General features: G+C 43.2%; 1 pseudogene; it reads left to right on the top strand.

Annotated features, from left to right (window-relative positions):
- Nucleotides 1-11,925: 11,925 nt before the first annotated feature.
- Nucleotides 11,926-12,024, top strand: LOC144615145 (U6 spliceosomal RNA; annotated as a pseudogene).
- The last annotated feature ends 3,538 nt before the right edge of the window (nucleotides 12,025-15,562 follow it).

Raw genomic sequence — 15,562 nt, 5'->3', positions numbered from 1 at the left:
CCTGACGATGGCAATAAATACAGAGCACGCATTTTTGTACAGGAGAGTGGAAACTGAAAGAACTTAAAAATTTCAGTTTAGTTTACTGTAGTTTGAGAAATGCTCTCTTCTTATTCTGTTCTGTACATGTAGGAGAAGGCGAAGTGGAGACCCAGGACTTATTTTGCACTTGAGTTATGTTTATGCATAAATTTGTTTATGTCAGTTAAACTATTTCTTGCAATTCTGTCATTTAATTGTTATATACACTGATGATATATGAGTACAAAAATGAGAATTGAGATGTCCATGAAATTGAAGCTAAATGCTCTGGAAAGACTTGATGAAGACAACTTTTTCCTAAAATTGCTATTGAGTTAGGTGTGATTGAGACAAATATAAATCATTGGGAAAACATTCATAGGAATCGGTAAGAGATCTGTACTCAGATTTCTTCCTGAGTGTTTGACGTTGTCACTCCACCCCAGGAAAGATTCAGACTTGTGGACAATGCATAATGGGTGTGTTTACACAAGACACAGGCTTTGATCTCCAATCACTGGACCCATAAAAAAACCAAAAAACAAAAAACCCTTGTCGTTACATTAAAAGATTGGTGACTAAATGAACATTTATATATTTTCAACTAAAATAAAGCATGTAAAAGATGTGAATCCATATAAACAGATTTTTCAATCAACCAGCCAACCTTGGGACCCATTCATATTAAATAAAAGGTTCTACTGGGTTGGCAAATTGCAATAAGTGAGAAAAACTTTGTTGAATTCTTTCTGACGTACAAAGCTCTTTTAGATATGATGCTTTTTCTCTGACTTCAATTAGCCTAACGATCGGCATGTTGTTCTTGATGGCGTGAAGCAGAAATTTAGAGAGATAGGGGAATCATTGGTTGGTAAGCAAAGAATTGCCATGTTTTAAAAAAATTCCTCTATCCTTATTATTTAGAAAGTATATTGTTTCTCCCAAGTGAGTCCACTGAAATGAGAAAAATAGATTGTTTGAGCTGATGTGTATGTCATAGAGGTACGGAAGTTATACAACTCCCACTGCTTTTATAATTTTAGGAACTTCCTGCCATAGGCTTAGTTCTGGATTAGACCCAATATGTCCAGAATTTTTTGTATGGATTACTCACTCTGCAGAGTAGCCATTATGGAAGGCTTTTATGCTACCCCCTCACCCTCCTGACCAGTAATTGTGCTCTCTTCCCCTCTCTCTTTTGCTACCAGTGAGAAATTCGCAGATAACACATGCTTCTGCGAAGGTAGGTCTGGGTTTGTTGCTGTTGAAATGGTAGCATCTTAGCAAAACTATTTCCTATGCGTATATTTTTGTTTGGTTTACAAATGTTTGCACGTACATTAGCTCATTTGAGCCACATAACAAACCTCTTAACTTCCCTTTTATAGTTGAGAAAACTGAAATTCAAAGGCTGGAAGTAATTTGTTTGAAATTCCTTAATTAGTCATTGGAGACCTGGTGTTTGGTTTAGGAACTTCTGATTTCATACCCGAAGCTTCTTTCTGAAACCCCAACACAAACGTAAGTTATTCTTGTTTATTTGTTCCTTTTGGGTTACTCACATCACACACATTTTTTATTACCTTTTATTAATTCACTTAATGGAGAGTTTATTGAGCATTAATTGCATGTGAAGCAATTGGTTAAAAATAGTTGTGACTGAAATAAACCAGAAGCTCCCTTTTTGGGGAGGTTTGGAGACTAAGACGTGACCAGTATAAATGCTCACACTCTTGGGGTTCACCCTTGAAACTTCCCATCTGTGCTTTTCACATGCGTGCCACATAGCACGCAAAGCTCAGAGAAGCATAAATATCCATGTTCGCATGCTGCCATTGGTTAATTGCACGATTATCAGTAAGCAATATGATGGTGTGAACATGTGCTCCTGATAATTGCCACCATTTCCCATGGAGTGAGCATGTATTTATTTACCACATTATTACTGCAAAAAAATGTGTGTGATTTTGCTGGTAACTATGTAATTAACTTGTACCTCACTGGGTTATTTTCGCTAGGACTGCATCTGGTGACTTCTAAAGAGCTGTTAGGAACAATGCGGAGCGCGACTTGTGGTTCTGTCCACGAGAATGCTTCTATGTTGAGCATATTTGTAGTTGATTATTTTTGAGCCAACTGTTGGTGTCGATTTCAATTTATTGTGGGCTTGTGCCAGAGAATACGTGCTTCAATATAAAACACCACTTCTTTCTCCACCGATTCCATAAAACTGCTTTCCACTGACCGTATTACTCTCCTCGCTCAAATACCAGCTGGATTTGTTCAACATAAAGCAACAACCCTGCCTATTCTTCATAGACTTCATAAATGGTAAGGTTTACATTACAGTGCAGTTTTATGAACGTAACATAGCCACCTTGGAATAGGGCTCTTTGAAGTTTCCATTCTTCAGAATCTTTGCTTTACTTCTCTGAGTGGCAAATTGCTTTTGTTATTCTGTTAATGTGAATGTTTAATGTGATGTTGCTATCGTACAGAAGATTGGAAAGTAGAGGAGAAAAGCTCCGCCCCTTTTTTTTCTGTTTTACAAACTCAGTACCCATTAACATTGGGTATATGTCCCTCCAGTCTTTTTTCTTACACACTTGTGATTTAAAAAAGAAGTGGTAAGTAACCACCTTAGGCAGAAAATGTGATAATCTTCTTTTCACTTAATGCTTTATCTTTATTTTCTTGTGCTCCAACATAGTCTTATAAAACAGTCTTTTGAGGGGCGCCTGGGTGGCTCAGCCAGTTAAGCGTCTGACTTTGGCTCAGGTCATGATCTCATGGTTTGTGAGTTCGAGCCCTGAGTTGGGATCTGTGCTGACAGCTCAGAGCCTGGAGCCTGTTTCAGATTCTGTCTCCCTCTCTCTCTGCCTCTCCCCTGCTCACGCCCTCTCTCTGTCTCCCAAAAATAAATAAACATTAAAAAAAAAAAAAAGCTTTTGAAACGAAATGGATAGGCACTTTTCCCTATATCTCTGGATAAGTATATCTTGAAACTCTGGACTTACACATCAAACCAATGTAAGAGGACTCTAAGAGGTGGACGAAAGTAGGCAGACCGGCCAGGGGACATCAGGACGCAGGGAATGACATGGCAACGAGTTCTCTGGACTTTCTTTTTTGCCTTGTATATCCCACACTGGGTGCTAGAGAAATTGGCATCCTAGCAATGTTGATGCATTCAGACAGAAAGGCCCCAAGGAAAGATTGATTTCTCGAAAAAGGGGCGGCTTAGCAAGAAAGAAAACTTTTAGACACGGGTTACCAAATACCATGAGAAAAGAGCAGCCTCGTACCATCTTACTAACTGTGGCTTTATGGGGGGTCTTGGCTTCCACCCTCACCTAGCTGGGGTGGTGACTGAGAAGGCTAAATAGGGACCTGGGACTTCTATCCTGACTGGGCACTAATGAGCACCCCCCCATACTGCCCACTGCTTGCCAGAGAAGTCTGAGGGGAGCCTGAATCCCTTCCCCCATCCAGGAGTAAGGAGGGCTCCCTCCATTTTCCTGAGAGTCAGCAGAGGACAAGGGGGACACCTGGACTTCCACTTCCATCCAGCAGAATAAGGTGGTGTCTCCCTTCTCCCTCTGGCTGGTATCAGAGGAAGTCTGCTGAAAGAGAAGATTTAAATAAGACTCAGAGTCTTATAACCCCAAATATCCGGGATTCAATTAAAAAAAAAATCACTTCAAAGAACCAGGAAATTCTTGAATGAGAAAAGACAGTTATGAGATACCAACACCTAGATGACTAAGATGTTAGAATTGTCTGGCAAGAATTTTAAAGCAGCCATTATAAAAGTGCTTCAGTGAGCCATTATGAACATGATTGAAAAATAGAATAAAAAAATAGAAAGGCTCGGCAAAGATACGAAGAATAGCCAAATGGAAATGTTAGAATATTTTTTTGAAAAAGCCAACCAAACACAAGGAGGAGGGCACCTGTTGGGATGAGCACTGGGTGTTGTATGGAAACCAGTTTGACAATAAATTATATTAAAAAAAACACACCCAACCAAACAAAAAACAAAACAAAACAAAAAACCCCCAAAAACTCAACAGTAAAATGGAGGAATAGGCCAAACAAGTGGTAAAACTTTAAGATAGAGCGATACAAATGACCTAGTCTGAACAACAGCAAGAAAATGGAATTTAAAGGGGGAACAAAAAAAAAAAAAAAAAAAAAAAGGCAAGCCTCAGGGAAGTGTGGGAATAAAATAAAAGATCTCAGGGTGCCTGTGTGGCTCATTCGGTTAAGCATCCAGTTCCTAATTTCAGCTTAGGTCATGATCTCACAGTTCCTGGGTTCGAACCTCCTTCCCCCCACCGCCCCGCCTTGGGCTCCACTCTGACACCATGGAACCTGCGTGGAATCCTCTCTTTCCCTCTCTCTCTGCCCCTCCCCTCGCCCAAATAAACTTTAAAAATGAAATGAAATAAAATAAAACACAATATCCAGCATTCATGACATTGGCATCTCAGAAGGAGAGGAGAAAGAAGGTGGCACTGAGAAAGTATTTGAAGAAATGATGGCTACCTTTCCCAGATTTGACAAAAGATAAACCTACAGTTTCAAGATGCCGAGTGAACCTTGAACAGGATAAACCCAAAGACACCTGTGCCAAGATACGTCATAATAAAACTTCTGAAAACTAAGCAACACGCAAAATCTTGAAATCACGGAGAGAGGCATGACGGTTACTTCCGGCAGGGGGGTGTGGGGGGGTGGGGAGAGACAAAATGAATGACACCATATTTCTCATCAGAAACCACCTCCATGGCCGGGAGGAAGTGCTGTCCTGTTTCTAAGTGCTGAAGGACAGGAACCTTTAACCCAGGGTTCTATACCCAGAGACCATATTTTTGTAGCACAGAGGGGAAATAAAGGTATTCTAAGGTGTAGGACGACTGAGAGAATTTGCCCCCAGCAGAGCAAGTTTTCTAAAGGAATTCCCCTAAACAGAAAATAAATGGAAAAGGTAAAAACATATATAAATATGACAGGCTTCCTTTCCCCTCCCGAAGGTTCTAAATTGTGTTGAATGGTTGAAGCCAAAATGATAGCGCCGTCTGATGTGGTTATCGGAGGACGTCAAAGCAGAAAATACTTAAAATGACTTTATCGATGGCAGAGGGTGAAAAGGGGTGAAAGTGGGGGTGTGTGAGCAGGAAGGGGAAGTATAAGGGAGATCTCCGTGGTGAGTGAATTGTTCTGTTATCATGATGGCAGTGGTGCTTATGGGGATTCTAGGCCTGTGATAATAGGGTGTAGAACTTGGGGCACTCCTGTCGATTTCCTGCTGTTGCTATTGTTTGACATCGTTACAAAATGTAAGGTGTAACCATTTGTGAAATCCGAGTGAAGGGTGCATGACACCTCTTTGCGCTCTCTCTCAAATCTCTAATTTAGTGAGTTAATAATTATAGATTGTGAATCTGTAATTATTTCAAAATAGAAAGTTCCAAAAAGCAAAGTGGGTAGTGAATGAATAAACAAAAATGGATGCATCTGTATTAAGAATTCCATCCAGCAACAGCTTGGACGAATCTCTCATGGGTTATGCCGAGTGAGAGAAGGCATGCAAAAGTTTACATACTCTGTGATTCCATTCAGGTAATGATCTGGAAGAAGCAAAACCCCAGGGAAAGAATCTTGTCAGTGGATTTCCTGGGGGGTGGAATTGGCTGCTTGAGGGAGATTTGGAGGTGATGGAGGTGTTCTGTATCTGGATAGTGGTGGTGATTACACAACAGCATACATTTTTCAAAACTCATAAAACTACCTCCATAACCTCAGTGTAATAAAAACAAAAGGGAAGGGGTGCCTGGGTGGCTCATTTTGTTGAGCGTCCAACTTCGGCTCAGGTCATGATCTCACTATTTGTGAGTTCCAGCCCCATGTGTGGAGGTTGCTTCCGATTCTATGTCTCCCTCTCTCGCTGCTCCTCCCCTGCTCGTGCTGTCTTTCTCTCTCTCTCTCTCTCTCTCTCTCAAAAATAAATAAATCTTAAAAAATTTTTTTAAACAAAAGGGAAACATCATAACGTACTTAACCATGTATATGAAAACGGAATGCTTCTGTTGTTTTTCATTTTTTACTATCCCAAACTGTGCAGTCACAAACACCTGTGGGCAAATAACTTGGTTTCTTTGTCTTATTTCTATGGACCGTGGACCGTATTCCCGGAAGTTGTAAGTGTGGATAGACAGGAGTAGGGGGATGAATATTAGGAACGTTTTTATAGCCTTTGAAAAATAATTGCAAAATTAGTTGCCAGAAATTAAGTGTCGTGTAACCAGCTTATAAAGCCCTAAGAGGGTCTGAAAGTACTTCTGTCTTCCACACTTTTGTGGGCATCAAGAGTTTGACTGCTACTGTCTGTTAGTTCTGTTTGGTTCGGATATCTCTTCTTGATAATTGAAGGGTTTGTATTTACTTGAGTCTTTATAATTATGGCATATAGGATTAGTTGGGCAGAACTGAACCCACGCTATTTACAGTTCACTAAACATCCCCTTAAACATTCCCGCACGTGTATGACAAGCTATAAATACTCTCCATTTATAACTAGAGTGTGTGGTTCTGGTAATTACCAGCAATTTCCTTCACCAGAATCTTGGTGACATCTGTAGACAGGAGAATTAGGGAGGTGTCTCTATCCTGGTTCTAGGATGAGCCCCTCCTTTTTATCTTTATCCTTTGTCCTCTGTTTCTCTGTTATTCTCACGCTGTCTTCTTGTCCCATTCAATAGCATATCCCTTTTTTACATAATCTATTTCACATCTTGATGATCCCTTGCATTTGGTTTGGGCTGATATGTTCGATGAATTCTGTGTCATAAACAGTTCAATTTGTCACGAACTGCTCAACATACACACTGTGGGATCCAGGATCTTCATCCACTCTGTTTCTGTCGTTGCAAGGATACCGTCCCCTATTTGGGACGTGGGTGCAACACCACACCCCAGGCAGGTGTGGCCTCCCCTCATACGTTCTTTGCAAAATGACTCTGCTGCAGAAGCTACATCTTGGAGTGCTTTGTGTCCACACTGCAGTGATGGGCCACATTGCATAGCCTCTCCTGGCATTTGGTTGCAGCTGAACAATTTCTGGGTAGGAATCACCCTACAAAACAATCCCCTGCTTCATGAGAAGCCTACTCCACTTTTACTTCCTCTCTTGCCCTGATAGATGGGTATGTTTTCATCTACTCTATGGCATTTGTTTTTCAGATCTCTGAAGGCGATGCCGACACCCCCATTTTGCATCTACATAGTACGATGGCAAAACCTTTCCACGTGGGTGCTACCTCTAGAGGTGATCTTTTTTTTTAATTTATTTTATTTTATTTTATTTTTTTAACGTTTTTTATTTACTTTTGAGACAGGGAGAGACAGAGCATGAACGGGGGAGGGTCAGAGAGAGGGAGACACAGAATCTGAAACAGGCTCCAGGCTCTGAGCTGTCAGCACAGAGCCCGACGCGGGGCTCGAACTCACGGACCGCGAGATCATGACCTGAGCCGAAGTCGACACGCTTAACCGACTGAGCCACCCAGGCGCCCCTAGAGGTGATCTTCCAAACGACGTGTGGTCCACCTTGGCAGAAACTTGACATGTACCCAGGAGAGTTCTCTGCTGCTGTTCTGCCCTGGCCTTGCCTCATTCCCATGCTGGATTGGAACCTAGGACTCTTGGTTCCCATTCCTCCCTCCCTCCACTTTGGGGCCCTGAAGTGTCAGCTCTGTTCTGGGTGTCTGGGGCTCCTTCAGTGAACAAACGGAGTTCTGTTCATACGATGTTTACCTTCTAGTAAGGGCAGACAGAGACGGACCATGAATCATAAACATTATAAGTGAGTAAATGATGTTTGATGTGAGAGGCGAGTGCCATGGAAAAATATTTTGTATTTATAAAATATAAAAGCAGAAGGAGCCCTCGACAGTGTTGGGCCCTGCAGTTTGAAAAAGGCTGGTCGTGATAAACCGTGAGCAAGTGGTGCGTAAGCAAAGTCTCAGTGTCTGTGTGGAGAGCATTGTGGGCACGGGATGCGGCTGGTGCAGGGACTTAAGGTGGAATGAGAGGTGGCTGAGTGACAGGGGACAGAGTGGAAAGAGCTGCGAAGGGGTGGCAGGGAGGCCAAATGACGAAGGGCTCTGCAGGCTGATGTGGGACGTAAATGCAGTCCCATTCCCGTCGGCTACAGCCAAGTCAATTTTCATGAGCAGCTTTGTTCGATATTCTTTACAAGAAAACCATCACTTAACCAGTCAGTGTGGCTTCTGCTGGCCAGATCCTGCTGCACGAATATGCTAGAGACACTCAATCTCGTTTCTAGCAAGACTTGGCATCAATTTAACACTGTTCAATCAACTCAGTAAATATGAATTAAACATTTATGGTTGTATTAAATATTCGAAAGATAGGAACCAAAACAGTCTATCAAGTAATTGTACATATTTGTGCATTTACAAAATGCATATTCATGAGAGCTATGTAAATATATATTTAGTCATTTCCTCTTCCATGTGAAGAGCCACGGCTGAACTACAGATGGTAACTTTCTTGCATGTAATTACAAGAATGACACAGGAAACCATTTTAGGGTTGTTCTTAGAAAAAGGTCATCGTTTGTTTGGCCATTCCACGAGTTCAGTGCTCTGAGAATTGAAGAGAAGAAAGTTCTGGAACATGCCGGTCCTTGTGGCAGTCATTTGAGAAAGAAGTGGCAGTTGCCCTGCAGAGAAGTACCTTATTGCAGCAATCTTATTCCCCACGGAAGTGGCTGTGTTTTTATTTTCCAGCAAGAGTCACAAAAGGGAAGATGGACGCGTGTGGGACATGCGTAGGGTTATGTGCGGCTCAGATAGTCCAGCCATAGCTTCACCCTTTCTCTTGCACTCAGAAGGCGCGTTGGATGCTAGCAGTGAGAATGATGATGATATTTTGGGGTTCATATTGAATTCACTCTAATTTATTCAAAAACATGTCCAACTCTAGTATGGTATTTATTAATAGTAACATGGCTGGCACCCCCTCGCAAATGTTCATGACAATTCTTGTGGATCCTTCTGCCATATCTGAGGACTCTGGGTAAAGAGATTGCTGAGGCTGTACGTGTTCTAATTTTGTCTCTGTGGAAGATCTGATATGAAAATCTTCCTGAGAATCGGAGTTTTCGAAAAGGATCTTCATTTCCTAAGGTCCTGATACTCTTATTAACACTTGTCAGTTCATTTAGTCGGCAAAGATTCTGTGAGACCCAATGTGGGGTGGGGGTACTTTCTCCCAGATACTAAGTCTCTTCCTGTACCCTCCACTGTTCCTCAAGTATTTTGGAGAGAGAGAGAGAGAGAGAGAGAGAGAGAGAGAGAGAGAGAGAGAGAGAAATTGCCCAAGAGATATAGCTGGGTCTCCATATCCCCGAAATTTGACTAGCTGGCCCCACTGCTCTGCATTCTTGAGTGAAATAGGCAAAAATGGAAATGGCATCTGCATATACAGACAGTGGCTGTCACTGGTTGTCAGGTGGGGCTTTAGCCTAGTTGGCTGGACTGATACTTGGGCAAGCCCCTAGAACTCAGGATGACTGCAGAAGCAGAGTGGGCATGGTCAATGTCTCTTGGATTCTCTCTTTTGGAGACAAAGGGATTTTGATTCAGTAATAGGTTAGCAGTAAGAAACCACTCCTGGATTGGGCGGGGCATGTGGTTACTCAGGTGGAGGTAGCCTTTCTGGACCTTCCCACCTCACTCAGAGAAAAAGGCAGCGTCCTCACTCTGTGATTCCTCCCCACCCCCCACCCCCAGATGTAGGCTTCGTCTCTCACTAGTCCTCTACTCATTGCTCCCCACCCCACTGGGCTCTTGCCACTCCTTGAATCACCTCAGGTCCTTTAGTACCTGCTGTACCCTCTGCCCAGTGTGCTCGGCCTGTCATTTGTGCGGCTATTTCTCTCACTTCCTTCAGGTCCTTATTTAAAAATGACCTTCCCGGGGCGCCTGGGTGGCTCAGTCGGTTAAGCGTCCGACTTCGGCTCAGGTCATGATCTCGCGGTTCATGAGTTCAAGCCCCGCGTCGGGCTCTGTGCTGATGGCTCAGAGCCTGGAGCCTGTTTCAGATGCTGTGTCTCCCTCTCTCTGACCCTCCCCCGTTCACGCTCTGTCTCTCTCTGTCTCAAAAATAAATAAACGTTAAAAAAAAATTAAAAAAAATTAAATAAAAAAAAAATAAAAATGACCTTCCCTGTGGAGTCTTACATGACCGTCCTATTCAAGATTTTAAGTGCTGTCTCAACATTTCATTTCCTGTCCTGATCGTTTCTTCTAAGCACTTAATGCTAACACACCGTATTTGTCCTCTTCGTGTCTAGCTCTCTACTGCAGGGCACATTCCACAGGGGCATGGGTTTTTGAGTATTGTGTTCACTGCTGGATCCCCAGCATCCTGAACAGGGCCAGCCACATGGTAGAATTCAATATTTACTGAATGAATCGATGACTCCATGCTTAAGAGCAAGGAGATTTCACAGATAAGCAGGAGAACGAAGCATTACACAGACAACGGGCTATGTATTGAGAGAGAGGTGAGATGCTGATGGGTTTTCTGGAAACTTTCCAGTGCCTACTTCCAACCTCTAATGACCCTGGGTTTTATTTCCTGTCCATGGTCTCTCCTTGGAAAATTATCCTTTTCTTAAGCTACTTTAAGTGGGTTTGTGTTTACTGCAACTAAAAAAAATCTCTAAGCAAGTGGAATAGAGTCCAACTAGGAAGCTCTAATTGTTTTCTGAGCACACAGGGCACACTGGAGGATGGGGTTCCCATGCAGTGAACAGTTTTGTGGGTATCTCTCCCAGATAACTAGGTCACAGACAACTGGTGTTTCCCCATGTGGCAAAGCGGAACGTGCACAGAAATCCCTGCCTCCTCTCTGCTTTTCAAGCACTGCTGAATGCCTCCTAATGATTTCATCTGCTTGGAGGTCTGCTGGGTTTTCTACTTGCATAGAAGGTGGTGGTGCCCGGGGCTGATGCATGCCTTGACTACTGACTTGAAACATGCTTTGATGAATTAGCGCAACCCGGCCAGCCATTTACTTTAAATTTTACCCTTGATTCTTCCTCTAGCAAACAATTAAGGAGCGGCAGTGGCTTCCTGCAGGGGAGACCAATGCCTTCTGTCCTCTGCGGAAACAGCTTTGGCGTTCTTCCAAAGGATGAATGGTGTGGACCAGGAGCTCCAGTCTCCCTTGGCTTCGAAGCATCCAAAATAAGTAAACATTTAACTGCTTACAATAAAATAAAAATAAATACAGTCAAGTCACAAACCAGGAAACCAGTCTAGGTTACCAGATCATCCCGTGACTTGACACGGGGGCTAGAAAATGCATCCTTGAACTTGGCAATGCAGGAATCCGAGGCGCACCGAGGGGTCACATGAATGACTGGGCCCAGTGACAAGGCACCATGTTTTCTTCTTCGCTGGGTGAGGAGCCCAAACCAACCTCCAGAGCTCCTGAATAAGAGGAAAATGTCTCTTTAACAGCATTAAGGGACAATTTATTATGTGTATCCTTCCAGGGAAGCATAATGTCAGTGCAGGCCCACTGCATTTGCATTATTTCCAGACAACAGCAACAGCAGAAAAGGACACTGATTTATTTCAGAGCAAGCACAGGTGAATTTAATGTCTGTTGGGACTGAGCCAGGGAAGACTTAACCCACTCTGGGCTTTCAAGTGCTTGAGGGGGGACCGTGGGTTTTTGGAAGGGTCCTATTGGCCTCCGGCTAAATTCAGCTTCCCTGAGCCAATATTACTCGATCACCTGGTCAGAAAAGCTCTTGCAGAGTGAAGGGGATGAAGCAAATTCTGTTTAGGAATAGAAAATCTGGTGCTGGCTTTGTCAGCACATACACTAAAAATTGGAATGATATTTGCGTGGCCCCTGTGCAAGGATGTCACCCAAATTTGTGAAGCTTCCATGTTTTGTAACTGGAATTAAAATAACAATGAATGAATGAATGAATGAATAGAAAATCTGGTTTTATGCCCTGGCCCAGCTAATTTCTTTGTCAATGACCTGGGCAAATAATTTAGTCCTTTTATTTTTATTTTTTAATTAATTAATTAATTTTTTAAAATAATTTAGTCCTTTTAAGACCCAATTATTTCTTTGTAAAGGCGTCTGAGAACACTAGCCTGTAGGCTTGTAGTGAGGATACAGTAGGCAAATGTATGAGAGAGGGCTTTGTGAATTGTATACTTGCCATTGTTTGGAGCTGACATCAATTTGGGATTCCTAGCAAACAGCTTTATCCCAGAAGAATCATCAAGAAGATGGTAATCACAATTACCCTTTGATCCCTAGCATTCGAGCATTATAGGATTGTAAAAGGTCCTGGTAGAAAGTCTGAGATAGCTGTTCCCAACCTCTTGTTGGGCAAATGGAGAAACCAGTTGTAGGGAAGGAAGTGGACTGAACATCATGGGGGATGAGGTGAATCTTAATTATCTTTGCTCTCCGTTCCTTAGCAGTATGCTTCAGAATGCTGTGTTCACAATAAAAGCTCAATAAATGCTAAGAGAAGTGACAGAATTCACTCACTGTCAAACACAACCAGTGTGGCTGTTGACAATGGCAGTTGGAATCTTTTCTTTTCAATGCACGCTCCAAGTATCTTTTCCTTTTAAAAAAAGTTACTTTATTTATTTTGAGAGAGAGTGGGGGAGGGGCAGAGACAGAAGAAGAGAGAGAATCCCAAGCAGGCTTCATGCTGTCAGCACAGAGCCCAACATGGTGTTTGATCTCATGAACCATGAGATCACGACCTGAGCCAAAATGAAGAGTTAGATGCTTAACCAACTGAGTCACCCAGGCTCCCCTAAGATTCTCTTCTTTAAATATAAAACCTTGCAGGGACTGTGTTTGCTGGTCACCTGAGTCGTCTTAAAGAGGAACACAGCTCATATAAGCCAGCAAGGTCCTGGTAAAAGCCACCGGCTTCAACGTCTGATGGCAATTCCTTGAAGTCTTGAAGAGCACTTCATTCTTGTCAGACCATCTTCCAGTAGCCATTTTTGCATCTACAGTTGGGTAAATTTACAAAATGTTGCCCAGCGCGTTACCTTATTTAATTTCCTGAGCGATCTGATGAAGGAGGCACTATTATTTATTTCCATTTCCCAGCATAAGAAGTTGGGGATCTGAGGGTCTGTAGTACTTGCTTATTGATGCCAGGACTGGAGTTGGAACACAGAACTCTTGACTGCAAGTGCGCTCTGTTAGTACTACCTTATCAAATATCCAATGGGCCTCCTTGGCTTCTGTTTCTCCTTTCTTCCTTTTCCTCTCTCCTTCTGCCCATCCTTTGTTTCCCAGCAGCTCAGTATCATGGCGCTAGGTGACACGCTAGGCATGGAAGCAGGTGAACAATAAATAGAAAAGTCCCTGTCTTTGAAGGGTTGACAGTCTACTAAAGGAGAGGATCTACAGGTGAAAAGGGTAATTCCAAATGTAGGTCATCTTTGCTAAGCACTAACCGTGATCGAGTAGAGCCTAAAAGGGTAAACTGACAAGCATCTAACTACCTGGAAGATGGGAGAGGGAGATAAACCCCTGTCCAGGACACTGCTGTTGCCTTCATCCTGGAACAATCATTCACTGGATCCCAGGCTTCCCCTTTCACAATACGTAGGCTTTCAAAGTCCGTGCCTTCAACTTCCCTGCTCTCTTTGGTGTGATGAATGAAAGACGGGTGTGACGCATCCGAGTGGAATCTGCAAATCGCTGATTCTTTAAAACCTACTTTTGTAAATAGCAATAAAACAAGTCTCAACATTCGTTCCTCATTCAGGGAGTTCATTCAACCAGGAGCCCTGGAGGAAGGAAGCTACTCCCTACAAACTGCTCTCTTTTCAGGGCTCTTGTCTGAAACTGAAACTCATCTCCCCACTCTTCCCTTTTCCTGCCTTGCTTTAATTCTGAGTCAATTAATCTGGAATCCCTTCTGGTTTCCCTCCTTTGTCTGCCTTCACTTTGTCTAAACAGCAGAATTGGTTATGTTTGCCAAATGAATTATTCCACCCCAAAGTGTGTCCAAGTCTGGGAATAATACCCCACAGGCATTCAGTAATGATTTGTTCAATGAATAAATGAATGGATGAAGAAATGGATAATAACCAGGTTTGCATATTCTATCATTTACCAGTTGCCTGACTTCAAGAAAGTTATTTAATCTGGTTGTGCCTCAGTTTCCTGTCTTTGCCAATGGTGTACGTAAGTTACAAAAATGTCTGTGTGTATGCACTCTATAAAGCACCTGTGATTCATTCTGGTACTCGAAAAATGGTAGCCATGATGCTTATCGTTACCATTATTAAAGAGACCTGAGAGCCACAGGAGGAATGTTCCTGTAGGGTGAGGAGGTTCAGGAGGATAGTTTCTGCTGGCTGTGAGGAATATAGGATTTAACGAAGCAGGGGGAAAGGTGCAGGGGAAGGCATCTCAGCTAGTAATTCTGGGGTAAGAGGGTGAGATCCGAAATCTTCTGAAGATAGGAAGGTGAAGAGGAAAGGTAGGGAATCAGGTAAAACTGTAGAAAGACGTGAGGGGATGAAGTATGTCCCTAAATTTAAGTTGTTAGTGATTATGTATTACGCGGTTATCATGTGTCACTGAAATATGGCACAAACTGTGCCCAAGAAGGGATGCTGGTGCTGGTGCCATGCGAGTGGTAAGGATGACAGCATAGGGGTATCTGACATGCTGTGGGGACACAGGGGAAAGAGGCTGGCACTGTCCTCGGACATCTTGGAGGGGCCTCATCACGAAGCCACTGGCTCAGCAAGAATTCCCTCTTCCTTACTTTTCTCTCCTTTGGTCACTTGCTCATTTCATACATATTATTGAGCACCTGCTCACTTGCTAGATGTAGAGTTGGGTGCCGGGGACATAGTTGGAACAAGACCAGACTCGGCCACGGAGCTTTGAGTTTAGTAGATCTCTTGCTGTCGATGGGAAAGATGCCACTCCAGAAGGAGACAATGGCATAACAAACAGCATGGAGAACTTTCGAACAAGCCTGGGCTTTCACAAGCTGCCCATGGGAATGGCAGGGGTGTACGCAATCCAAGTGTCCTGTGGGGTCGAGGCTGATGTAATATGTCCAGTAAAGGAGCAGATGGAAGATGGTAAACAGGGAGATTCATGTTTCAGAAGGAAGCGTCTGGTGGCAGGTGGGTTAGAGGGGAACGCCATGGTCCTTTTAGAGAAACAATGATGGAGAGAGTGGAGGGCTTCTGGGAGAAAGCAAATTGAACTGCAGAGTCAGATGGTGAGGTGAAAGTATGTTTCTGGATGTAGAATTCTCCCCACGGTCAGGGATGGAGGAGAAAGCACCAGCCACTAGCTGGACGTTGGGGAGGGGCAATGAGCCCCTGGATGGAGGAAGCAGCCTGGGGGTGGGAAGGAAGAGTTCTCGGGGTTCTAACTGTGACCAGTAGGGCTGATGGTCTGATTCTGCGAAGTG

This window comes from Panthera onca, chromosome F2, assembly GCF_046562875.1.
Source record: "Panthera onca isolate mPanOnc1 chromosome F2, mPanOnc1 haplotype 2, whole genome shotgun sequence".
Classification (NCBI taxonomy): domain Eukaryota; kingdom Metazoa; phylum Chordata; class Mammalia; order Carnivora; family Felidae; genus Panthera; species Panthera onca.
The sequence above is the reverse complement of the archived record's forward strand: the minus strand, read 5'-3'. Positions and strand labels throughout refer to the sequence as shown.